This window comes from Vipera berus (genome assembly GCF_964194415.1).
Source record: "Vipera berus genome assembly, chromosome: 4".
Taxonomy (NCBI): Eukaryota; Metazoa; Chordata; class Lepidosauria; order Squamata; family Viperidae; genus Vipera; species Vipera berus.
The window spans coordinates 76,586,758-76,614,109 of record NC_138206.1 but is presented as its reverse complement, the minus strand read 5'-3'; the positions used below and the strand labels follow the sequence as shown (position 1 = coordinate 76,614,109).

Genomic DNA, 27,352 nt, shown 5'->3' with positions numbered 1-27,352 from the left:
TAGGTCTTATCTCGCAGCAATAAGGGCGGCGAGAGCCAATTACTTCTCCGCCCTCATCGCGTCCGCAGATAATCACCCGGCTGCCCTGTTTAGAGTGACCCGCTCCCTTCTCAATCAGGAGGTGAGGGAGGAGCCCTTACAGGGTCGAGCTGAGGAATTTGGTCAATATCTGTTGGATAAAATCGCTCGGATTCGAACCGGCCTGGACTCCAACTGGGCAGAGTCTGACGAACAGGACACGGGCGGTCTTGTCGACGTCATCTGGGAGGAGTTTGATCCTGTGACTCCGAAGGAAGTGGACAGGATTATGAGGAGGTTGACCTCCTCCACATGCTTATTGGACCTGTGCCCTTCTTGGCTGGTTTATGCAGCTCGGGAGGGGACATGAGGCTGGTTCCAAGCGGTCATATCTGCTTCTTTGAGTGAGGGTCACTTCCCCGCCTCCTTGAAGGAGGCGGTGGTGAGACCTCTCCTCAAGAAGCCCACCTTGGACCCAGCTACATTGAATAACTTTCGTCCGGTCTCCAACCTTCGCTTTCTTGCAAAGGTTGTTGAGAGTGTGGTGGCACATCAGCTTCCTCAGGTCCTGGATGAAGCGGATTATCTAGACCCATGCCAATCGGGTTTCAGGCCCGGCTACAGCACAGAGACGGCATTGGTCGCTCTGGTGAATGATCTCTGGAGGGCCCGGGACAAGGGATATTCCTCTGTCCTAGTCTTATTAGACCTCTCAGCGGCTTTCGATACCATCGACCATGGTATCCTGCTGCGGCGCCTCAGGGGACTGGGAGTGGGAGGCACAGTTCTTCGGTGGTTCTCCTCCTTTCTCCTGGGACGCTCGCAGTTGGTGTTGGCAGGGGGACAAAGGTCAACCCCAAGGTCTCTCGTTTGTGGAGTTCCTCAGGGGTCGGTCCTCTCGCCTCTCCTGTTCAACATCTACATGAAACCGCTGGGTGAGATCATTCGTGGTTTTGGAGTAGGTTACCATCAGTATGCTGATGACACCCAGCTTTTCATCTCGACTCCAAACCACATCAGTGATGCCCTCGACGTGATGTCCCGTTGCCTGGAAGCGGTCCGGGAATGGATGGGGAGGAACAGGCTTCAACTCAACCCGGACAAGACTGAATGGCTGTACATACCGGCATGCCAGGATATTCAGAGTATTCCATCCCTTAATATTGGGGGTGAGTTATTGCCCCCCATAGATAGGGCCCGCAACCTGGGTGTCCTCCTAGATTCACAGCTTTCCTTAGAAGATCACATAGGAGCTGTGACCAGGGGGGCTTTCACTCGGGTTCGCCTGGTGCGCCAGCTACGACCCTATCTGGACCTGGATGCCTTACGTACAGTCACCCATGCACTTGTGACCTCTCGTCTTGACTACTGCAACGCTCTTTACATGGGGCTGCCCTTGAAGCTTCAGCTGGTACAGAAGCTTCAGCTGGTACAGAGTGCAGCTGCACAAACACTTTTGGGGGCTTCCCGATACTCCCATATTACACCTCTCCTCCGTGAGCTGCACTGGCTTCCAGTTGCCTTCCGAGTGAAATTCAAGGTGCTAGTGATGACATACAAAGCCCTACATGGCATGGGTCCGGATTACCTACGGGAACACCTACTGCCAGCGTCAACACCCCTCCGTCCTGTGCGCTCCCACAGAGAGGGCCTCCTCAGGGTGCCACCGGTCAGAGAATGCCGGCTGGTGGCCCCCAGGGGGAGAGCATTCTCGGTGGGTGCACCAACCCTTTGGAACTGCTTGCCAGCTGAAATCCGGATGGCCCCCGACCTTCGCACCTTCCGGCGTGACTTAAAAACCTACCTATTCCAGCAAGCCGGCCTGGCCTGATAGATTTTGGGGTTTCATTTGTTTTACTATTGCTTTATTGTATACTTACCTTGCTCTGTACACTGCCCCGAGTCCTTCGGGAGAAGGGCGGTATATAAAACAAATAAATAAATAAAATAAATAAATAAATCCATGTGACTGGCATCAACAAAACACAAGCAGTGGACCTGTTGTCAGTCTGCCAGGAATTTGCTGATGTTTTCAGTCCCAGCTTATGCAATGTACTTACAAGGTAGCTCCAATTACCCTCCACCTTGATCCAACTATAACCCCAGTCAGGATCAAGCCTCACAGAGTACTTTTTGCCCTCAAACCTAACATTGATGCAGAGTTAGACAAGCTGGTGAAGCAAGGGGTGTTGCAGCCAGTAGATAGCAGTATGTGGGAAATTCATAGTAACACCACTTAAACCCAACAGTGAGGTGCGCATCTGCACAGACTATAAGTGCACTATAAATAAAGCACTTCAGCAGCATGTATATCCAGTACCTGTAGTCAGCCATATTTTGGCATCATTACAAGGGGTTGTGTATTTGCCAAATTGGACTTGGCACAGGCGTACCAGCAACTGCCCGTGAATGATGCCATGGCAGAAGCCCAAACTATAGTAACCCACAGGGAGCATTCAGGGTTCGTTGCCTGCAGTTTGAGGTCACTGTGGCCCCAGGTCTTTTTCAGAGCATGATGGAGCGCACACTCAAAAATATCTCAGGTGTATGACCTTATTTCAATGACATCCTCATAGCTGGGGAGTCAGAAGAAATATTGGCTGAACGGCTCAGAGCCATCCTTCAGCGTTTCCGCGAAGTGGGGCTGAAGCTTAAGAGGGATAGGAGTGAACTCCACTGAGTTCCTTGGTTTTCACATAGATGCTGCAGGCATACACCCTGCTGAATCCAAGCTCAAAGCTATTCAGCAGGCTCCCAGATCAAAGTCGAAAGGGGAGCTACAGGCATTTTTAGGATTACTCAATTTCTACCATGAATTCCTTCCACATAAGGCTGCATTGGTGGAGCCCTTACACAGGCTCTTGGATAAGAAGGCACAATGGCAGTGGACGAGTGTCCATGAGCAAAGTTTTACAGCAGTCAAATCACTGCTGTCATCAAACTCCATCCTAACACATTTCAATGAGAAGCTGCCTATCAGCATTGCTTGTGATGCCTCTCCTTATGGAATAGGAGCCGTCTTGAGCCATCTAATGGCCAATGGGAGCCAAGCTCCTATAGCTTATTATTTAAGGACACTGTCACCGGCAGAAAGGAATTATGCCCAGATCGGTAAAGAGGCATTTGCCATTGTGGCCGGCATCAAAAAAATTCATGACTTCCTTTATGGTCACAAATTCATGGTCTTTACAGACCACAAGCCACTTCTGGGTCAGTTCGCAATAGACAAACAGACCCCTCAGATCCTCTCCCCATGGATGCTGAGGTGGTCCATCTTTCTTGCAGCCTATAGTTACAGGCTAATTAACAAATCTGGCTGGGAAGTGGGCCATGCTGATGCACTCAGCAGGCTGCCCCTGCCTAACTGAGAGCCAGACCCTGCACCTGCTGCACGCATCCTGGCAATCCAGGACTTGCCTGAGTGTCCCCTTCACGCAGGGGATGTGGCTGCTGAGACAGCCTCTGACAAAACTCAGTTGAGTTTTGAACTGGGTGCTAAAGAGGTGGCCAGAAGCCAATTTGGAGACAGAATTTCACAGCTTCATCAGGAGAGATGAACTGTTGGCTTACAAGGGCTTCATTCTTTGGGGGAGTCAGTTCATAGTTCCAAACTCTTTGAGGACTAGAGTCTTAAAATCTCTGCATGAGGGACATCCTGGAATAGTCAGGATGAAGGCACTTGTGAGAAGCTACCTGTGATGGTTGGGGTTAGACAAGGATATTGAGGTCCAAGTACAAAGTTGCCACATTTGTCAGCAATCCAGACCTGAAATGCCTGAAGCCCCAGTATATCGCTGGGAAACCAAGAAAACCCCATGGTCTAGAATCCATATAGACTATGCGGGACCATTCCAGGGACAGCTGTTCCTCATTGTCATAGACAGTTACTCTAAGTGGTTAGAGGTCACACCTGTCCCTACTATGACTACTGCCAGGACCATCCAGGGACTGTGCAGAATCTTTGCCACACATGGCTTACCCAACGTAATAGTTTCTGACAACAGAGTGCAATTTACTGCTGCTGAATTTCAGTCCTTTTTGAGGGCTAACATGATTAGGCATGCCACTTCAGCCCCATTTCACCCTGCTTCGAATGGCCAAGCAGAGTGCATGGTCAGGACAACCAAGGAATCACTAAAGAGAATTGTGTCTGGTGATTGGCATCACTGACTGGCAGACTTTCTGCTCTGCCAGCACTCAACCCCCAGCTCTTCAATGGGCCGCAGCCCAGCAGAACTCAGATGGGGACAATGGCTAACTACAAAGCTGGACTGTCTCCATGCTGACTGAGTTGCCTCGGATACCCCACAGCCAAAGCCTTCAAGGCAATTGTAAGTTAGTGACCAGGTTTCGGCAAGAAATTATGGTCAAGGGGTACCATGGGTGGTAGCTGTGGTTTGTAAGGTGTCAGGACCACGTTTGTATGAAGTGGTCCTGGAAGATGGTTGAGTGATCCGCCGTCACATCGACCAACTGCACCAGTGGCTAGAGAACCAGATGCTGGCTCCTCACAGAGATGAGAGCCCAAACCAGTAACAGCATGACAGTGGCTTCACAATGGACTCTCAGACTGCTGGTGAGACTCAGGGAGTTGGGGATGGTGGGTTACCTGGGAGCGAGTCATTCCCAAGCAAAGAGACTGCACCCATTGAGCAGGACTTGCACAGAAACTGGTGTTCCAGCTCATTGGAAACTGCTCCATCCATGGATGTTGGGTCAGGTCTACCTGGACAGACCAGCCAAAAGGACATGGGTCTACCTGTAACCAGCGAGTTGGAGAGCCCCAGTCTACCCAGCCAAGTGAGGGAGTTGGTAGACTGGCAACCACCAATGACTCCAAGGCATTCTGAGAGGTTGCAGAAGCCACCAAAATACTTACAGGATTATGTTCATTCTTTAACTGTGAACCATCTAGAGGGAAGGGGTGTTATGTATTGAAGTAAATTATATGGGCCGTTATAATTGAATAATGGCTGTGTTGTCTGAAAGTTAATTGCCTGTCTGCAAGTTTGCAAGCTTGTATTTATGAGTGGGAGAATTGCTTAAAATTCATTGGCTGCTGCCTATCGGCAGTCCATATAAATAGATGTCAAGGCGACTGTTAGAGCTGCTTCTGTGTTAACCTAATAAATGTTCCGTTACTTTCATTTTCATCTTGTCAATGCCTCAAAAGATCCCAGTATTTAACAGAAACCATCACTGAAAGAATCGCTCTGCTTATACTCCAGAAGAAACCCCCAATCAAAGGGGAGGGGGGACAGAAAGAGGTGTGAATGAGTTTTCAATGGTTCAGTATAGTGTTTCTCTTTGAGATTAGAAAGGAAGAGACAATCCTAACTCAGCCTTCCAGAAAAACAAACCAAAGACCCAGCACGTTGTTGAGGAACTGCTGAGAAAATGAGAGAGAGCAAACCAACTCAGCTCTGTGCAAGCCCAGAAGTCTTGAAAAGGTGCAAATGAGAGAGGGATTCTCTTGGAGACACAGTGTTAAAGGGGAAACATAGCTTCTTCCTCCCCTCCTCCACTACAAGCCAGGTAGGAGCCTGCTTGGCTTGCAAACTTGGAGAGCTGCATGAAGAAAGGAGCATTAGCCTGGTTGGGGTGCCAGGAGGGGGACAGGAGGAAAGTGAGAAAGAAAAGGAGGAGAAGGAAGAACAGGTAGCAGGAGGAAGTGCTGAGAAAACCTTAAAAAAAAACCAAGACCAAAACCAACTCGGCATAGCACAAAGCCTCTTTGCAAAGAAACCCAAAGCATGCAGCTGCCTCAACTTGCTAAGACTTGGTTTCCAAGCAGTGAAAACCTTTTAAATGTGCACACACACGCACACCCCCATACCTCACACACACAACATTAAACCATGAAAAGCAGGCAGGATGTATCCAAAATATAAGGCATCCTGGAGCATCAAAAAAAAAAACCTCCAGCTGAAGTGCAATGTAGCCCAGCACTCTTAGACAAGATGAAAATTTAATTTAATTTAATTTAATTTAATAATATTTCTATACCGCCCTTCTCCCTGAGGACTCAGGGCGGTTCACAGGGCAAGAATAAAATACAAAATTACAAATATTAAAAAGAAATTAAATAATTGCCCGATTTTAAAACAATTGATATATTACAATTATAAAACCCCAAAGATAATATTAAGAATACAAAAATAAAAAACCCCACCAATCCCCCATCAGGCTAGGCCGGCTTGTACAAACAAAAACGTCTTGAGATCGCGACGAAAGGAGCGAAGATTGGGCGCCATCCGGAGCTCTACCGGTAACTGATTCCATAGCTCCGGAGCGCCCACAGAGAAGGATCTCCCCCTGGGGGCCACCAATCGACATTCTCTGATCGGTGGCACCCTGAGGAGGCCCTCTCTGTGGGAACGCACAGGGCGCAGGGAGCTTGATGCCGGCAGCAGGTGTTCCCTGAGGTACTCCGGCCCCCTGCCATGGAGGGCTTTGAACACCATTACTAGTACCTTGAATCTCACCCGGAAGGCAACCGGCAACCAATGCAGCTCACGGAGCAAAGGTGTAACGTGGGAGTATCGGGAGACTCCCAACACAACTCTCGCGGCTGCATTCTGTACCAGTTGGAGCTTCCGGGTGGTCCTCAAGGGCAGCCCCATGTAGAGAGCGTTGCAGTAGTCCAGACGAGAGGCCACAAGCGCATGAGTGACCGTGCATAAATCATCCCGGCTTAGATAGGGCCGCAACTGGCGCACCAGGCGGACCTGGGCAAAAGCCCCCCTAGTCACAGCTCCTATATGGTCTTCCAAGGTGAGCCGTGAATCTAGGAGGACTCCCAAGTTGCGAGCCCTATCTACGGGGGGTAATAGTTCACCCCCCATAGCAAGAGGTGGAATGTCCGAATAAACCCGGGATGAAGGTATGCAAAGCCACTCAGTCTTGTCGGGGTTGAGTTGAAGTCTGTTCCTCCCCATCCAGACCCGAACCGCCTCCAAGCAACGGGACATCACGTTGAGGGCATTACTGGGGTGGTTTGGGGTCGAAAGGAAAAGCTGGGTATCATCAGCATACTGATGATACCAAACTCCAAAACCACGAATGATCTCACCCAGCGGTTTCATGTAGATGTTGAACAGGAGAGGCGAGAGGACCGACCCCTGAGGAACTCCACAAACGAGAGACCTCGCGGTCGACCTCTGCCCTCCTGCCAACACCGACTGCGAACGTCCCTGGAGATAGGAGGAGAACCACTGTAAGACCGTGCCTCCCACTCCCAATCCCCTGAGACGTCGCAGCAAGATACCATGGTCGATGGTATCGAAAGCCGCTGAGAGGTCTAATAGGACTAGAACAGAGGAATGACCCCTGTCCCGAGCCCTCCAGAGATCATTCACCAGCGCGACCAATGCCGTCTCCGTGCTGTGCCCGGGCCTGAAACCCGATTGGTACGGGTCTAGATAATCCGCTTCATCCAGGACCAGAGGGAGCTGATGTGCCACCACACTCTCAACAACCTTCGCAAGAAAGCGAAGGTTGGAGACAGGACGGAAGTTGTTCAATACAGCTGGGTCCAAGGCAGGCTTCTTGAGGAGGGGCCTCTTTCAAGACGGCGGGGAAGCTACCCTCGTTCAAAGAAGCCGATATAACTGCCTGGAACCAGCTGCGTGTCCTCTCCCGGGCTGCATAAACCAGCCAGGAAGGGCACGGGTCCAATAAACATGTGGTGGTGCTCAGCCTCCCCATGATCCTGTCCACTTCCTCCGGAGTCACAGAGTCAAACTCCTCCCAGGTGATATCGACAAAACCGCCCGTGTCCTGATCGTCAGACTCTGCCCAGTCAGAGTCCAAACCGGTCCGAATCCGAGCGATTTTGTCCGACAGATGCTGGTTAAACTCCTCGGCACGACCCTGCAAGGGATCCTCCCTCACCTCCTGATTTAGGAGGGAGCGAGTCACCCTAAACAGGGCGGCCGGGCGATTATCTGCGGACGCGATAAGGGTGGCAAAGTGGTTAGACCTCGCCTCCCTTATCGCAGCGAGATAAGACCTAATGTGGGTTCTTAGTCGCAATCGGTCGGATTCGGATCGGCTGGATCTCCAACCGCTCTCTAGGCCCCGTCTCCGACACTTCATCTCCCGGAGCTCCGCAGAGAACCATGGAGCTCGATGGGATCTGCACCGGGTCAGGGGCCGCAGGGGTACAACTCGGTCAAGAGCCTCAGTGGCCGTCCTTTCCCAGGCTTCCACTAAGGCATCTGCCGAGCTGTGAGCAAGGGAAAATGAGATAAGGATTCCCTTGGAGACCAGTGCTTAAGATAAAAGTTAGATATCAACGCTGCTAACATCAAACGTTATTGCTTTAAGAGATTTAGTTTAAGGTTGGGAGGGGGGACAAGTAGGATTGCACTTTTCAAGGCCATCTCGCACAAGCAGCCACCGCAGCGGGGGAAAGGCCAGTGAAGAAGCCGGCAGGGAAACAGTTTCAGCAATCCTCCCAGCTGGGAGCTAAACCCAGACAACCAGGAGAATTGATCTGGTCGTCAGAGTGGATTAAGCCCAGCGGAGACTCCAGGTGCCTCGGAGCAGCCAGGCCAGCTGAGATTGAATACTTGGCTGAGTGGAAAATCCTGTCTGCAGATCAGACTGCCTGCCAGACCCAGGAGTCCCCTGCCAAGCCCTCCAGACACATAGAGACAGAGGAACCCAGCCTGGGGCCTCTACAGCAATGGGAGGTTGGGAAGCCCCCACACGTAAAAGGCCAACAACCTCTGAGCTTGCCCCAGCTAATAGAAGCCTTGCAACAGCTGGGGGTGGTGCAGAAGCCTGGAGATCAGGAGCTGGTGGGAGGACAACAGCAAGGGTGGAAGCAGCAGGACCCAAACATGCAACCCCTGAGGATACAGCAGGACCAGTGGGGCCAGCAGCAGGGGGGCCCCTGGCAGCCATTAAATCAGCAACCAGAGTGGGGCCAGCAGCAACTAGACACACAACAACAGCAGTGGGGCCCCTGGCAGCCAGTGAGTCAACAATCAGGAGGGGGCCAGCAGCACCTGGGGCCACAACAACAGCAGTGGGGGACCCAGCAACCATTGATCCAACAACCAAGGGGGAACAGCAGCAATGGGGGCCCTAGCAGCCATTGAACCAACAACTAGGGTGGGGCCAGCAGCAATGGGGGCCCCAGCAAGCAATGATGAGCCCACCCTTCAGAACAACCTTCGATGGGGACCCAGAGAAATTGATTTTTTTCTCTCACTTGAATCGCTGGAGTCACTTTTACCCGGACCCGGGTGCGATGGTCGATGTGATTGCATGCAATCTAGAGGGAGAAGCATCTGAATGGTTGAACAATTTATATAACGAGAAGGCCCGTGAATTGGAGGACCCCCACCTTTTCCTCCTGGGCCTGAGGGAAAGATTTGAGGACCCATCCATTGCCCTCAAAGCAGAAGAACAAATCCATAAGATAATGTAAGCAGGCCGGCCTGCCCTGGAGTACATGCAGGAGTTTCGAAAGATGGCAGGTTGGACAGAGACATGGCCTGAGCAATCAATAATTCATCTTTTTAGCGAAGGGTTAGATGACCATCTTTCTCAGGCATGTATCTACTGACCTGTACCCGACCAGCTGCATGAATGGTACCAAGCAGTGTTGAAATTAGATGTCCAGCTTGCCCGCTATAAAAAGCCTCTCCCACCTGAAGCTGTGCCAAAACCAGGATCCAGAGGGCTACCACCCCCCAAAAAAACCCCAAACTACTGTTACGGCCAAAAGACCTAGACCACCTACAGGTCTGCCAATCAAGTGCTTTCGATGTGGACAGCAGGGACATCAAGCAGCAAACTGCCCAGTTCCTTACCCGCATCAGCAGAGTAGACCAGATCCAAGAACAAGGAAGAAACCCGCACAGGAGCCATCAAGAGAAAAGTCCAACTGGGCCACCCAGCAGCCCATTACCCAGGTTATGTCACTCACCCAGGAGGACACTGTCCCACCAACCGGACCCACCCCCACTTTACCCAGTTTTGAAAGCGACGATGAAGGGGAGAATGACTCGATGGTAAGTCGATGCATCCTACCTTTTTTATTGCCTCCTAAACTCATAATCCCTAAGTCAGGGGAACAAGTAGACCTGAAAGTGCAAGTTGATACCGGCTGCTCCCGATGCATCATTAGCCTGTCATGTGCCTTGAGACTGGGCATATGAGCCAAGCTGCTCTCCAAACCTGTGAGGTTCGAGCAAGCTGATGGCTCCCTAATGGGAGGGACTTTAGTCACGCAATTAACAGAGCTCTTATGCCTGGAAATAGGCGAGCACTGGAAGTTTATTCACTTCCTGGTAGCTCCAAAGTTGTCTGAGACTGTGATCCTAGGACTAGCCTGGCTAGACAAATGAAAGTCATTTATCTGGTGGGAAAAAGGAATGAGAAATGTGACATTACCCATAGGGCCCGATCCCCTCATTGATTCAACAGATGTTACAGGGGATTTTAGCCCACCCAATGAATAAGCACACATGGCTACCTTACGGCCACCTGGCGAGCTGCTTATCCCCACCGAGTACCAGGACGTAGCGGAGGCATTAGTGAGAAAGAATGTGATACCTTGCCTCCTCACCATCCCAATGATTGTTCCAAACTCCCACAATCAAGAATGTACGCTATGTCCCCCCTTGAAATGGAGGAGATACAGAGATATGTGGATACAAACCTAGTGAGAGGATTCATCGAACGGGCCAAGTCTACTGTGGGAGCCCCTGTATTGTTCAAAGAGAAAAAAGATGGTTCTCTACATCTCTGCGTGGACTATAAAGGCCTAAACGCTGTGAGTGTGGAAAATAAATACCCTCTCCCGCTCCTGAAAGACTTGCTAACCCACCTGGCAAAGGGGAGCATCTTCACCAAGTTATACCTGAGAGAAGCATATTACCGAGTAAGAATAAAGGAGGGGGATGAGTGGAAGACAGCCTTCAACTGCCCCTTGGGGAGCTACCAGTTCAAAGTCATGACATTTGGCCTACAGGGGGCCCCAGCCATATTTATGCAGTTGATTATTGAGGTCCTACATAAACACCTATTCAAAGGGGTCCTAGTATACCTTGATGACATCTTGATATACAGCACAAATACAGTATGACCGACCACATAAAACTGGTCAGAGAAGTGTTAAAGAAACTATTGAATGCCAAACTTTATGTCAAATTGTCGAAATGTGAATTTCACCAAACTCGATTAGATTATCTTGGCTATAGAATCTCCAATGAGGGTATCAAAATGGACCCAGCCAAAGTAAAAACTATAACTGAATGGTAGCCCCCCCAAACCCCACAAACAGCTCCAGAGCTTCCTAGGGTTTCCCAACTTCTACCATCAATTTATTCCCTCTTTTGCCGAGATTGCTCTACCTCTTACTGAACTACTCAAAACGGGCAAGGGAGGGGGAAAACCATGACCTGGCCAACCGCTAGCATGGACTATGAGTTGTCAGAAAGCTTTTGAGAATTTAAAAAGACTATTTGTGGCTGAACCAGTCCTAAAGCACCCCTGCCCAGGGGAGCCTTTCGTAATTCAGGCAAATACCAGTGACATGGCAGTTGGAGCATTGTTATTGCAAAAGAATAAAAGTGGGGCCCTGCAACCTTGTGCTTACACCTCTAAGAAATTTGCTGAAAGCGAGAGGAGATGGACATTCTGGGAGAAGGAGGCCTTCTCTATTAGGTGGGGGCTATTAAACTGGTGGCACTACATAGAAGGGAGCAAGGTGCCTTTTGAAGTATGGACAGATCACAAAAATTTAGAAGCACTGAAAACTCCCTCCAAATTGTCCCCAAAACAAGTATGATGGGCACAGTACTTCAACTGTTTTAACTTTACTCTAAAGTACATACCAGGAAGAAAAAACTTCCTAGCTGATGCGCTCTCCCAATTGCCACAGTACAAAAGCAAATGAGAAGAAGTTCATGAGGCAATTATCCCAGGTCCACAAACTGTGGCCCAACTCACACCTCACAGGACCCCTAATCCTGATGACCCTGGGATAAAGAAAATAAAGTGAGAACTCCTCACTGATCAATGGTTTAAAGACAATCAGACAACCCTAACATGCAGGGATGGTCTGGCTTACAAGGGGGGAAAATTGTACTTGCCTGAAGCTCTTCGTCTTAATGCCCCAAAACACAGCCATGATGTCAAACAGGCTGGATATTTTGGATATCTAAAAACTCTACATCTTACTCGCCAGCAATTTTGGTGGCCGGGACTAAAATGAGACATAGAAAACTATGTCAAGACCTGTACTGTATGTGCCACCTTGAAAAGAATCCCAGGAAATACCCCTGGGTTACTGCAACTGGTAGCCGAACCTTCTCAACCATGGGAAGAAATAGCTATGGACTTTATAGTAGACCTATCTGACAGTAGAGGAAATACTGTCATTTGGACTGTGATAGACCTATTTTCAAAACAGGCTCACTTTATTGCCTGCAAAGGACTTCTATCAGCTCAACACCTGACTAAGTTGTTCCTAAAAATATCTATTGAATACATTGCACTCCTAAGCAAATAATTTTGGACAGAGGGGTGCAGTTCACAGTGAAATTTTGGAGAAACTTTCTTAAATTAATTGGATTATTTCAAGGCCTATCAAATGCTTTACATCTGGCTACTAACAGAGCCACAGAATCCACCAACAAAATGGTGGAACAATACCTTAGATACTACGTCTCTTACCAACAAACAAACTGGACCGACCTCCTCTCTTTCACAGAGGTGGCTTACAATAATTCAGTACATAGCAGTACTAGCTACACTTCTTTCCGTGTAGCCACAGGGAAAGAATTCAACCCCATACCGGAATACCCTCAGTTACCCTCCGCTTCCCAGACTTTTGATCATTGGGTGAGGGGTTGGGAAGAAGTTTGGAAAAATTCAAAGGTGGCCTTAAAAAAGACCTTTGAGACCTACAAAAAGCAAACTGACAAAAAGAGAGCTCCCCAAAGAACATTCCAAGTTGGGGAAAAGGTCTATTTGTCGACCAAATACTTACGCCTTAAACTACCCAATAAGAAATTGGGACCGAAATTCTTGGGGCCTTTCCCTATTGTGAAAATGATCAACCCAGTCAACCCAGGAAAATTGAAACTACCCAGACTTTTGGGAAAAATTCATCCTGTGTTCCATTGTAGCTTGCTTTAACCTTTTCGAACCTCCACTTTAAGACCTCCCCCTAAGAAAGCACCTGGAGCCCTCATGGTAGCAGGTCATACCCATTATGAAGTGAAACGTATTTTTGACTCCAGAATCTTTAAGGCAAAATTGCAATACCTAGTACAATGGAAGGGATATCCATTGTCTGAAGCCATTTGGGTGAAATCTACTGATGTGAAAGCTTACAGACTTATCAAAAGGTTTTATGAGAAACACCCTAACAAACCATAAGCCATCTCCTAACGTGTTTTTTTTACATTACAGAATCTGTCCTTTCTGTAAGGGGGCCGGATGTCAATGCTGCTAACATTGAATGTTATTGCTTGACAAGCGATGAAGAAGTAGCCATTTCATATGTTAAACTTGTGTATTGCTTTAAGAGATTTAGTTTAAGGTTGGGAGGGGGACAAGTAGGATTGCACCTTTCAAGGCCATCTCTAACTAGAGAAGATAAGAGCTTGGTGGCTTTTCTAACGGAAGGGAAACTGATTCTTTAAATTAATTGGAGAATATGATTAATGACAAAATTAGAAAGGTGGAGAATTGTGTTTTAATATATTGTGCAAGGGGTGGAGATTTCAGATTCCAGCTTCCTTCGAGCAAGCATTTGCCGGTGTATTAGGCTAATAAAGGACTTTTAAGGTAAACAATGCCTCAGAGTCACTTGAAAAGCTCATACGTTGGTAACTTGACAGTAGCTTTTCCCTGCCCCTATTTGCACTCTGAGAAAAAGACACCCACCCCCACACAAACATACTTTGGGGGGGTGTCTCCCTCTAACGAAGCTTTGGGGTAAACGTGGTTGTAAGCTGGGTTGGGGTGCGCTTGTCTTGCAAATGTGGAGAGCTGTGTGAAAGGAGTGCATCCGAGTTGGGCTGCCGGGAGGGAGAGAGGAGGAAGCTTAGCTGCCAGAATACCTTTGCACTGTGAAAGACAGCTTCTGCTCCGCCATTTTCCTTCCCCAGCCCCGACTCCTGCAGACTTCCCACATGGCTGGGAAGACATGCCTTCAGTGCACCTCCAGCTGTGTGGCCCAGCTCCTAACTAGCCACGGCCTGGCACCAGGCCATGCACCAGGGATTGGGGACCCCTGCTCTAACAGAGTTTGGAAGTTTGAGGCCGGTGTGCAGTATCTTAGCTGTTGTGCTGTCCTTTTCGCTCTCTCTCTCTCACACACATGTAACTGTGGTTTAGCAAGTTTATTAATATTTCCCAGCAATTTCCTTCACCAAAAAACCCAGAACTGTCCCAATTAAGTCCAGCCATGAGCATATCAATGCTAGTCCACAGAGCAATTGCCAAAGAGTCCAAAAGGCACTTGAAAGTTTCTCAATCAAAATAGAATAGAATAGAGCTGGAAGGGACCTTGGAAGTCTTCTAGTCTAGCCCCCTGATCAAGCAGGAGAACCTATATCATCTCAGACAAGTGACTGTCTAGCCTCTTAAAAATCTCCAGTGATAGAGCGCCCATGATTTCTGAAGGCAAGCTGTTCCACTGGTTAATTGTCCTCACTGTCAGGAAGTTTCTCCTTAATTCCAGGTTGCTTCTCTCTCTGATCAGTTTCCAACCGTTGTTTCTTGTCCTGCCCTCTGGTGCTTTGCAGAATAATTTGGCCCCCTCTTCTTTGTGGCAGCCCCTCAAATACTGGAATACTGCTATCATGTCTCACCTTTTTTTTCTTTTCTTTAGACTACCCAAACCCAAGTCTTGCAGCTGTTCTTCATATGTTTTAGTCTTCAGGCCTTTGATCCACCAGGAAAACTTAAATCCACAACACAAAAGAGTTCTTGAGGCAAGAAATGTCCAGAGTTTTCAACGTTGCCTCCCTCTGTCTGCTGGTACAGCCCACCAAGAAAGGTGAGGCTTTCTCCTCATGAGTAGTCTGATTGACCTTCTCTGCTCCTGCCTTTTCTCTACCCTACGTGTTTTTGGATCAGGTGCAGAAGGCAGTTCTTCCTCCTCCTCACTGACCAGCCACAGCTGCATGCTTTCCCCACATGGAGCATTAGCCAAATCCCTGACAGATGGCTGCTTGAAGCCATCAATCAACTCAGCTCCTGATGTACCAGGAACAGCTTCATCCTCTCCTGAGCTGACTTCTGGGGAAGCATCCTGGGAAGTCATCACACTACCCCCCCCACACAGTATGCCCCATCCTCTTGGAGGCCCTTAGGCCAGGTTTGTGCATATACCAGCAGTGGAACCAACAGACCAGGCAAAGGGCACACATAACACTGATATCTTTCCACAACACATCTTCTGGACCATAACCATTCCCATCCCCAGCAAACACAGGAATCCACAATGCATGCCACTGTGGGGCATTTGAGTGTCATTCTGCGGCACGGTGGCCCACTCTCCTGCATTTGAAACAGCCTGTTGATTTCTTAGCCATGGATGGTGTTTTTCCCCCCTCGCGTGTTTGCTCGGGTGGCGGGCGGCCCCATGGTTTTCACCGGTGGTGCCTCTTCAGCAAGTCTATCTCCGCCTCCTCTGCCAGGAGATACCAGTCATCGAGATGGGGTGGGTCTCCTCAAGGCAGGCAAGCATCATACAGGTCGTAGTTTAGCCCATTTTTGAAATGGCTGAGGAGGATGTCTTCCGGCCAGTTCAGCTTGCTGCAATGGCTCGGAATTCTTGAGTATATTCAGCCACCGGCGGTCTGCCCTGCTTCACTGTTTTGATTCTCTCCTGGCCCTTACAATCAGCCAAAGGATCCTTGAACTGCCTCCTCAAGGATGACATGAATCAGTTGAAGTTGTTGAGTTCTGGGGCATTGGAGTCATGTAGGTTCACCACCCAGTCTGCAGCCAGTCCGTCCAGGGCGGATTGCACGATATGGATGTGGGCTTTGTCACTGGGGATCTCCCGTCCATATTCTTCCATATAGCTGAGGACTTGGGTTAGGAATAACCCCAAGCATGGTGGCTCTCCCCTGAATTTTGCTTCCAGGGGTGGTAGTCTTTGAATGAATCATTGTCTGTGCAGCGGTGGTATTGCCCCTCATCCTGATCCCCATCTGTTGTTCTGGGGCGAGGGGTACTACTGAGGTGGCTGCTCCTTGTCCAGCGGATGGCCCTGGTGTTGCAGGTTCCAGATCCCCCCCACTGTCTCTCCAGTTGCAGCCCCAGGCACTGCTGTAGCTTTCTCCTCTCTTAGTGAGCTAAGAGTTTTCTTCATCAGGTCAATAGCTTTTGCTAGGATCTGCTCCTCTTCACTGATGTGCAGGGAGCTCTCCATCTCTTGCCTCCATTTGGTTTGGTGGCCGCCCCGCCTCAGGGTCACTTTCCTTGATGCCTTTTCCCACTCACTTTTCCTTCCAATGCCCATCAACCACTGTGATTTGTGGTCATGTGTCTCCACCACCTCTTCACCGGAGGAATATGATGCTTCAGCTTCCAACCGTTGGTGGGGCTTCATTTGGGGGGAAGACTCCCTTTCCATGGGGCTTTCCTCCTCCCTTGCTTCATTGTTAGACACTGTATTTTTTGCAAAGTCCCCTGGTAAGGTTTTTCCTTTCAGGTTGACTGTTACTGCAGATCCTGTCTAATGTCAGGACCCACCCCAATCCATGTCTTAGGAAAGAAGAACTCTTGGAGACAGGATTGTCCAAGCAGGAACTTTTACTAAAACATGATTGTCAGTGGAAAATCTAGACAGGATCTGGAAACTGTGTTGCAGATTTATAAATGGATTCTGACAGTGTTCCTCAATCACAGGTCCTCTAACACAGAGGTCCCCACACTTTTTGGCACTAGGGACCAATTTTTCCATGGACACTGGGTGTCCAGTGAAGTTTGTTTTTTACTCATTTTGGCACGGTTTAATATGTGGGCTTACCAAAACTGTGACTGAGACAAGTGCACAGTTCAGAAAAGAGTCACAGACAGAAGTGGTAAATGAAATAATGGTCAGGCCATGCACAGACTAAAATAAGTGTGGGATTCTGACTTAAGGCCTGCCACCAGATGATTTTGCTCCAGAGAAAAATCAGAATAAACACACAGGGAATAATTCACTGGAAGAGGCTTACTTTTTCTCCAAGGAAAAATTAGAATAAAGGCATGGGAAAGCCTTCACAGAAGAGGCTTTATTGTTCTGCTCTGGAAGAAAATCAGAAGACAGAGAGAAACTGTTATGTATTGAAATAGATTATTTGGGCCGTTATAATTGAATAACAGCTGTGTTGTCTGAAAGTTAATTGCCTGTCTGCAACTTTGCAAGCTTGTATTTTTGGACGGGAGAATTGCTTAAAATTCATTAGCTGCCACCTATCGACGGTCCATATAAATAGATGTCAAAACCGCTGTTAGAGCTGCTTCTGTGTTAACCTAATAAACGTTCTGTTACTTTCACCTTCGCCTCATCAATGTCTTAAAAGATCACAGTATTTAACTGTGGTGACAAAGGTGGGATGTGCTGCTAAGAAAGAGAGAGCTAAGAGTCACTAGGGGAAAGACCTGACCCTGGTAGGAACCACATTCCACCCTCTGCCTGCCAGCAAGCCATGCTGGAAGCATCCACATCTAAGGGACCCGTCCCTAGGATCAACACAGAAGCCTTTAGCAGCACAACGCATTGAGAGGTCAGAAACAGCAAACCATGGCCAAGGTCAGCAAGCTGTCAGAGTTCGACATGTCGCACCCAGAGAGATGGAGCTCATACGTCTCAAGGAGCGAGAACTACCTAAGAGCTAACCAAATTAGTGAAGATGGCTTAAAGGCTGCAATGCTACTTTGCGTGTGCGGCCAGGAGACGTTCGATATAACCAAAAACTTACTCGCCCCAGCAACTCTAGAGTTGGTCACCTACACAGATCTCAAGAAAAAACTCAAAGAGCACTTCATACCAAAGCTCTCCATCATTGCATGGAGACATGCGTTCGAACAAAGGGAACAGCAACCGGGAGAGTCAGCTGCCGAATTTGTGGCCACACTACGACAGACGTCCAGGCTCTGCAAATTCCCAGACCTAGAAAAAAGGCTCAGGGACTGACTGGTATGTGGCTTCAGGAATGGGGACCTTCAGCAGAAGCTGTTTGCGAAGGAGACCTTAATGTTCCAAGACACTTTGAAACAGGTAATGGCAGAAGAGGCTGCCGGGGGAGCTGTCAAAGCCTTATGGCCCTCCAAGAATGTTCCGAGCCCAATAACCGTCCACCATGAAGACTCTGAAAGAGCCGATGACATAGATGAGGACAATGAGATCGACCGGCTGTAGGAGCTACCAGAAAGAGGGCAGCAACCGCTTGACAAAGCAGTTCCCTTTACCTGCTGTGTGGGCTTTGGAGGTCGACACCGGTGCTCTGAGTGCAGGTTCGTACAGTTGTGTGCTGGGCATGTGGCAAACAAGGCCAAATCATCAGCATTTGTAAAGGTCACCAGAGGGACTCTCTACAAGAAGAATTCCCCAGGAAAGGTACAAAGGCCCCGGGCAAAACAGAGTTGGTTATTGCTCTAGTAGGAGGAGCATATTTAGAACAGGAGCCCATTGCCCCTAAAAAAAAAGCTTAGGCTCAAAGTCAAGCTTCAAGGAACTGGACACAGGGTCATCCTTATCCATAGTTTCTTAAAGATCTTTTAACCACATTTGCAGTCATAGTGGCAAAAGAGTTAAACTCAAGCTGTCAAATCTCATGTTAACGGATTTTCAAAACTCCCGCATAGCAGTTAAAGGTGAAACTACACTTAAAGTACAGTTCAAAGAGTTTGAAGGTCCCCTTGACATCATGGTAGTTGAGGGTCGACGCTCAAGCCTCATTGGGTTAGACTGGTTTGGTGCCCTGGGCATAAATCCAACAAGAGGCCCCTGGTTAACTTTTTAGTAAAAATTTTTGTGGGGTTAGGGAGGGGGTGGGAGTGGGCTGTGGTTGTTCGACAAAGGGGGGCCGTCCAACAACCGTTGCTCAGGCCAGGCCTGGGATCGATCACGAAGGGGAGGAGCGGGGTTCGGTCGCCGCCGAAGCCCGGAAGCGAGCCGAGGGACTACCAATTCCTAGGACGTTGGGGAACGACAGAAGGTGTCCAAACAGAGGGCCGTATCGACACCGGGAGGGTCATCTCCGCTATCTACAAGCGGTGAGACGCTCCGACCCTCTGTCTCTTCCCCGAGGACCCGGGAGCGAGGATGTGCAGCCTCCTGAGCTCCAGCTGGTCTACCTGAATGCCAGGTCCGTTGCTAATAAGGCTCCCCTTGTTCGAGACCTAGTTGAGGGTGAGCACGCGGACCTGGCTTGCATCATGGAGACTTGGCTGGGCCCAGAGGGCGGTGTTCCTCTGGTTGACCTTTGCCCACCAGGTTTCCGGGTGCTACACCAGCCCCGGCCTCATGGTAGGGGCGGAGGAGTGGCGGTAATTATCAGGGAGACCCTAAGCCCGCGGGAGACCACCGTTCCTCAGATAGTCGGGTGTGAGTCTCTCTTTTTGAGATATGGTCCTGGGGCGCAGTTGGGCCTGCTGCTGGCATACCTTCCTCCTAATCGCGCAGCGGCAGCCCTGCCTAAGCTGCTCGATGTCCTCTCGGGGTTGGTGGTTGAATTCCCCAAACTTATAGTTTTGGGTGACTTCAATCTACCATCCCTAGGAGGATCGTCTGAGCTAGCTCGGGAGTTCATGGCTTCCATGACGGCCATGGACCTGACGCAAATAATTCTTGGACCGACTCATGAGGGAGGCCACACCTCTGACTTGGTTTTCTTATCTGGACGGTGGCTTGATGATCTTGGTGGGGGCTCTCCAACCGTTATGCCCCTTTCATGGACCGATCATCACCTCCTGCGGCTGGGCTTCCGCTTTGCCACCCCCCGCCGTGGGTGTACAGAGCCAACCAGATGGTACCGCCCCAGGCGCTTAATGGACCCTGACAGGTTCCAGGCAGCGCTTGGGAACCCACCTGCACCCCCTGCTCACAACTCGGCGGATGCCTTAGTGGAAGCCTGGGAAAGGGCAGCCATGGAGGCACTTGACCGAGTTGTACCCCTGCAGCCCTTGACCCGGCGCAGATCCCAGCGAGCCCCATGGTTCTCTGCGGAGCTCCGGGAGATGAAGCGTTGGAGACGGGGCCTAGAGAGCCGTTGGAGGTCCAGTCAATCCGAATCCGACCGGTTGCGACTAAGAACCCACACTAGGTCTTATCTCGCAGCAATAAGGGCGGCGAGAGCCAATTACTTCTCCGCCCTCATCGCGTCCGCAGATAATCACCCGGCTGCCCTGTTTAGAGTGACCCGCTCCCTTCTCAATCAGGAGGTGAGGGAGGAGCCCTTACAGGGTCGAGCTGAGGAATTTGGTCAATATCTGTTGGATAAAATCGCTCGGATTCGAACCGGCCTGGACTCCAACTGGGCAGAGTCTGACGAACAGGACACGGGCGGTCTTGTCGACGTCATCTGGGAGGAGTTTGATCCTGTGACTCCGAAGGAAGTGGACAGGATTATGAGGAGGTTGACCTCCTCCACATGCTTATTGGACCTGTGCCCTTCTTGGCTGGTTTATGCAGCTCGGGAGGGGACATGAGGCTGGTTCCAAGCGGTCATATCTGCTTCTTTGAGTGAGGGTCACTTCCCCGCCTCCTTGAAGGAGGCGGTGGTGAGACCTCTCCTCAAGAAGCCCACCTTGGACCCAGCTACATTGAATAACTTTCGTCCGGTCTCCAACCTTCGCTTTCTTGCAAAGGTTGTTGAGAGTGTGGTGGCACATCAGCTTCCTCAGGTCCTGGATGAAGCGGATTATCTAGACCCATGCCAATCGGGTTTCAGGCCCGGCTACAGCACAGAGACGGCATTGGTCGCTCTGGTGAATGATCTCTGGAGGGCCCGGGACAAGGGATATTCCTCTGTCCTAGTCTTATTAGACCTCTCAGCGGCTTTCGATACCATCGACCATGGTATCCTGCTGCGGCGCCTCAGGGGACTGGGAGTGGGAGGCACAGTTCTTCGGTGGTTCTCCTCCTTTCTCCTGGGACGCTCGCAGTCGGTGTTGGCAGGGGGACAAAGGTCAACCCCAAGGTCTCTCGTTTGTGGAGTTCCTCAGGGGTCGGTCCTCTCGCCTCTCCTGTTCAACATCTACATGAAACCGCTGGGTGAGATCATTCGTGGTTTTGGAGTAGGTTACCATCAGTATGCTGATGACACCCAGCTTTTCATCTCGACTCCAAACCACATCAGTGATGCCCTCGACGTGATGTCCCGTTGCCTGGAAGCGGTCCGGGAATGGATGGGGAGGAACAGGCTTCAACTCAACCCGGACAAGACTGAATGGCTGTACATACCGGCATGCCAGGATATTCAGAGTATTCCATCCCTTAATATTGGGGGTGAGTTATTGCCCCCCATAGATAGGGCCCGCAACCTGGGTGTCCTCCTAGATTCACAGCTTTCCTTAGAAGATCACATAGGAGCTGTGACCAGGGGGGCTTTCACTCGGGTTCGCCTGGTGCGCCAGCTACGACCCTATCTGGACCTGGATGCCTTACGTACAGTCACCCATGCACTTGTGACCTCTCGTCTTGACTACTGCAACGCTCTTTACATGGGGCTGCCCTTGAAGCTTCAGCTGGTACAGAAGCTTCAGCTGGTACAGAGTGCAGCTGCACAAACACTTTTGGGGGCTTCCCGATACTCCCATATTACACCTCTCCTCCGTGAGCTGCACTGGCTTCCAGTTGCCTTCCGAGTGAAATTCAAGGTGCTAGTGATGACATACAAAGCCCTACATGGCATGGGTCCGGATTACCTACGGGAACACCTACTGCCAGCGTCAACACCCCTCCGTCCTGTGCGCTCCCACAGAGAGGGCCTCCTCAGGGTGCCACCGGTCAGAGAATGCCGGCTGGTGGCCCCCAGGGGGAGAGCATTCTCGGTGGGTGCACCAACCCTTTGGAACTGCTTGCCAGCTGAAATCCGGATGGCCCCCGACCTTCGCACCTTCCGGCGTGACTTAAAAACCTACCTATTCCAGCAAGCCGGCCTGGCCTGATAGATTTTGGGGTTTCATTTGTTTTACTATTGCTTTATTGTATACTTACCTTGCTCTGTACACTGCCCCGAGTCCTTCGGGAGAAGGGCGGTATATAAAACAAATAAATAAATAAAATAAATAAATAAATCCATGTGACTGGCATCAACAAAACACAAGCAGTGGACCTGTTGTCAGTCTGCCAGGAATTTGCTGATGTTTTCAGTCCCAGCTTATGCAATGTACTTACAAGGTAGCTCCAATTACCCTCCACCTTGATCCAACTATAACCCCAGTCAGGATCAAGCCTCACAGAGTACTTTTTGCCCTCAAACCTAACATTGATGCAGAGTTAGACAAGCTGGTGAAGCAAGGGGTGTTGCAGCCAGTAGATAGCAGTATGTGGGAAATTCATAGTAACACCACTTAAACCCAACAGTGAGGTGCGCATCTGCACAGACTATAAGTGCACTATAAATAAAGCACTTCAGCAGCATGTATATCCAGTACCTGTAGTCAGCCATATTTTGGCATCATTACAAGGGGTTGTGTATTTGCCAAATTGGACTTGGCACAGGCGTACCAGCAACTGCCCGTGAATGATGCCATGGCAGAAGCCCAAACTATAGTAACCCACAGGGAGCATTCAGGGTTCGTTGCCTGCAGTTTGAGGTCACTGTGGCCCCAGGTCTTTTTCAGAGCATGATGGAGCGCACACTCAAAAATATCTCAGGTGTATGACCTTATTTCAATGACATCCTCATAGCTGGGGAGTCAGAAGAAATATTGGCTGAACGGCTCAGAGCCATCCTTCAGCGTTTCCGCGAAGTGGGGCTGAAGCTTAAGAGGGATAGGAGTGAACTCCACTGAGTTCCTTGGTTTTCACATAGATGCTGCAGGCATACACCCTGCTGAATCCAAGCTCAAAGCTATTCAGCAGGCTCCCAGATCAAAGTCGAAAGGGGAGCTACAGGCATTTTTAGGATTACTCAATTTCTACCATGAATTCCTTCCACATAAGGCTGCATTGGTGGAGCCCTTACACAGGCTCTTGGATAAGAAGGCACAATGGCAGTGGACGAGTGTCCATGAGCAAAGTTTTACAGCAGTCAAATCACTGCTGTCATCAAACTCCATCCTAACACATTTCAATGAGAAGCTGCCTATCAGCATTGCTTGTGATGCCTCTCCTTATGGAATAGGAGCCGTCTTGAGCCATCTAATGGCCAATGGGAGCCAAGCTCCTATAGCTTATTATTTAAGGACACTGTCACCGGCAGAAAGGAATTATGCCCAGATCGGTAAAGAGGCATTTGCCATTGTGGCCGGCATCAAAAAAATTCATGACTTCCTTTATGGTCACAAATTCATGGTCTTTACAGACCACAAGCCACTTCTGGGTCAGTTCGCAATAGACAAACAGACCCCTCAGATCCTCTCCCCATGGATGCTGAGGTGGTCCATCTTTCTTGCAGCCTATAGTTACAGGCTAATTAACAAATCTGGCTGGGAAGTGGGCCATGCTGATGCACTCAGCAGGCTGCCCCTGCCTAACTGAGAGCCAGACCCTGCACCTGCTGCACGCATCCTGGCAATCCAGGACTTGCCTGAGTGTCCCCTTCACGCAGGGGATGTGGCTGCTGAGACAGCCTCTGACAAAACTCAGTTGAGTTTTGAACTGGGTGCTAAAGAGGTGGCCAGAAGCCAATTTGGAGACAGAATTTCACAGCTTCATCAGGAGAGATGAACTGTTGGCTTACAAGGGCTTCATTCTTTGGGGGAGTCAGTTCATAGTTCCAAACTCTTTGAGGACTAGAGTCTTAAAATCTCTGCATGAGGGACATCCTGGAATAGTCAGGATGAAGGCACTTGTGAGAAGCTACCTGTGATGGTTGGGGTTAGACAAGGATATTGAGGTCCAAGTACAAAGTTGCCACATTTGTCAGCAATCCAGACCTGAAATGCCTGAAGCCCCAGTATATCGCTGGGAAACCAAGAAAACCCCATGGTCTAGAATCCATATAGACTATGCGGGACCATTCCAGGGACAGCTGTTCCTCATTGTCATAGACAGTTACTCTAAGTGGTTAGAGGTCACACCTGTCCCTACTATGACTACTGCCAGGACCATCCAGGGACTGTGCAGAATCTTTGCCACACATGGCTTACCCAACGTAATAGTTTCTGACAACAGAGTGCAATTTACTGCTGCTGAATTTCAGTCCTTTTTGAGGGCTAACATGATTAGGCATGCCACTTCAGCCCCATTTCACCCTGCTTCGAATGGCCAAGCAGAGTGCATGGTCAGGACAACCAAGGAATCACTAAAGAGAATTGTGTCTGGTGATTGGCATCACTGACTGGCAGACTTTCTGCTCTGCCAGCACTCAACCCCCAGCTCTTCAATGGGCCGCAGCCCAGCAGAACTCAGATGGGGACAATGGCTAACTACAAAGCTGGACTGTCTCCATGCTGACTGAGTTGCCTCGGATACCCCACAGCCAAAGCCTTCAAGGCAATTGTAAGTTAGTGACCAGGTTTCGGCAAGAAATTATGGTCAAGGGGTACCATGGGTGGTAGCTGTGGTTTGTAAGGTGTCAGGACCACGTTTGTATGAAGTGGTCCTGGAAGATGGTTGAGTGATCCGCCGTCACATCGACCAACTGCACCAGTGGCTAGAGAACCAGATGCTGGCTCCTCACAGAGATGAGAGCCCAAACCAGTAACAGCATGACAGTGGCTTCACAATGGACTCTCAGACTGCTGGTGAGACTCAGGGAGTTGGGGATGGTGGGTTACCTGGGAGCGAGTCATTCCCAAGCAAAGAGACTGCACCCATTGAGCAGGACTTGCACAGAAACTGGTGTTCCAGCTCATTGGAAACTGCTCCATCCATGGATGTTGGGTCAGGTCTACCTGGACAGACCAGCCAAAAGGACATGGGTCTACCTGTAACCAGCGAGTTGGAGAGCCCCAGTCTACCCAGCCAAGTGAGGGAGTTGGTAGACTGGCAACCACCAATGACTCCAAGGCATTCTGAGAGGTTGCAGAAGCCACCAAAATACTTACAGGATTATGTTCATTCTTTAACTGTGAACCATCTAGAGGGAAGGGGTGTTATGTATTGAAGTAAATTATATGGGCCGTTATAATTGAATAATGGCTGTGTTGTCTGAAAGTTAATTGCCTGTCTGCAAGTTTGCAAGCTTGTATTTATGAGTGGGAGAATTGCTTAAAATTCATTGGCTGCTGCCTATCGGCAGTCCATATAAATAGATGTCAAGGCGACTGTTAGAGCTGCTTCTGTGTTAACCTAATAAATGTTCCGTTACTTTCATTTTCATCTTGTCAATGCCTCAAAAGATCCCAGTATTTAACAGAAACCATCACTGAAAGAATCGCTCTGCTTATACTCCAGAAGAAACCCCCAATCAAAGGGGAGGGGGGACAGAAAGAGGTGTGAATGAGTTTTCAATGGTTCAGTATAGTGTTTCTCTTTGAGATTAGAAAGGAAGAGACAATCCTAACTCAGCCTTCCAGAAAAACAAACCAAAGACCCAGCACGTTGTTGAGGAACTGCTGAGAAAATGAGAGAGAGCAAACCAACTCAGCTCTGTGCAAGCCCAGAAGTCTTGAAAAGGTGCAAATGAGAGAGGGATTCTCTTGGAGACACAGTGTTAAAGGGGAAACATAGCTTCTTCCTCCCCTCCTCCACTACAAGCCAGGTAGGAGCCTGCTTGGCTTGCAAACTTGGAGAGCTGCATGAAGAAAGGAGCATTAGCCTGGTTGGGGTGCCAGGAGGGGGACAGGAGGAAAGTGAGAAAGAAAAGGAGGAGAAGGAAGAACAGGTAGCAGGAGGAAGTGCTGAGAAAACCTTAAAAAAAAACCAAGACCAAAACCAACTCGGCATAGCACAAAGCCTCTTTGCAAAGAAACCCAAAGCATGCAGCTGCCTCAACTTGCTAAGACTTGGTTTCCAAGCAGTGAAAACCTTTTAAATGTGCACACACACGCACACCCCCATACCTCACACACACAACATTAAACCATGAAAAGCAGGCAGGATGTATCCAAAATATAAGGCATCCTGGAGCATCAAAAAAAAAAACCTCCAGCTGAAGTGCAATGTAGCCCAGCACTCTTAGACAAGATGAAAATTTAATTTAATTTAATTTAATTTAATAATATTTCTATACCGCCCTTCTCCCTGAGGACTCAGGGCGGTTCACAGGGCAAGAATAAAATACAAAATTACAAATATTAAAAAGAAATTAAATAATTGCCCGATTTTAAAACAATTGATATATTACAATTATAAAACCCCAAAGATAATATTAAGAATACAAAAATAAAAAACCCCACCAATCCCCCATCAGGCTAGGCCGGCTTGTACAAACAAAAACGTCTTGAGATCGCGACGAAAGGAGCGAAGATTGGGCGCCATCCGGAGCTCTACCGGTAACTGATTCCATAGCTCCGGAGCGCCCACAGAGAAGGATCTCCCCCTGGGGGCCACCAATCGACATTCTCTGATCGGTGGCACCCTGAGGAGGCCCTCTCTGTGGGAACGCACAGGGCGCAGGGAGCTTGATGCCGGCAGCAGGTGTTCCCTGAGGTACTCCGGCCCCCTGCCATGGAGGGCTTTGAACACCATTACTAGTACCTTGAATCTCACCCGGAAGGCAACCGGCAACCAATGCAGCTCACGGAGCAAAGGTGTAACGTGGGAGTATCGGGAGACTCCCAACACAACTCTCGCGGCTGCATTCTGTACCAGTTGGAGCTTCCGGGTGGTCCTCAAGGGCAGCCCCATGTAGAGAGCGTTGCAGTAGTCCAGACGAGAGGCCACAAGCGCATGAGTGACCGTGCATAAATCATCCCGGCTTAGATAGGGCCGCAACTGGCGCACCAGGCGGACCTGGGCAAAAGCCCCCCTAGTCACAGCTCCTATATGGTCTTCCAAGGTGAGCCGTGAATCTAGGAGGACTCCCAAGTTGCGAGCCCTATCTACGGGGGGTAATAGTTCACCCCCCATAGCAAGAGGTGGAATGTCCGAATAAACCCGGGATGAAGGTATGCAAAGCCACTCAGTCTTGTCGGGGTTGAGTTGAAGTCTGTTCCTCCCCATCCAGACCCGAACCGCCTCCAAGCAACGGGACATCACGTTGAGGGCATTACTGGGGTGGTTTGGGGTCGAAAGGAAAAGCTGGGT

At 49.6% G+C, this 27,352-nt stretch overlaps 1 protein-coding gene across 1 annotated transcript in view; it reads right to left on the bottom strand.

Annotated features, from left to right (window-relative positions):
• NLGN4X (neuroligin 4 X-linked) overlaps positions 1-27,352 on the bottom strand; it is a gene marked incomplete at both ends in the record, with an annotated part of 245,379 nt that overhangs the window by 73,809 nt on the left and 144,218 nt on the right. The gene's annotated exons all lie outside the window — the stretch shown is intronic.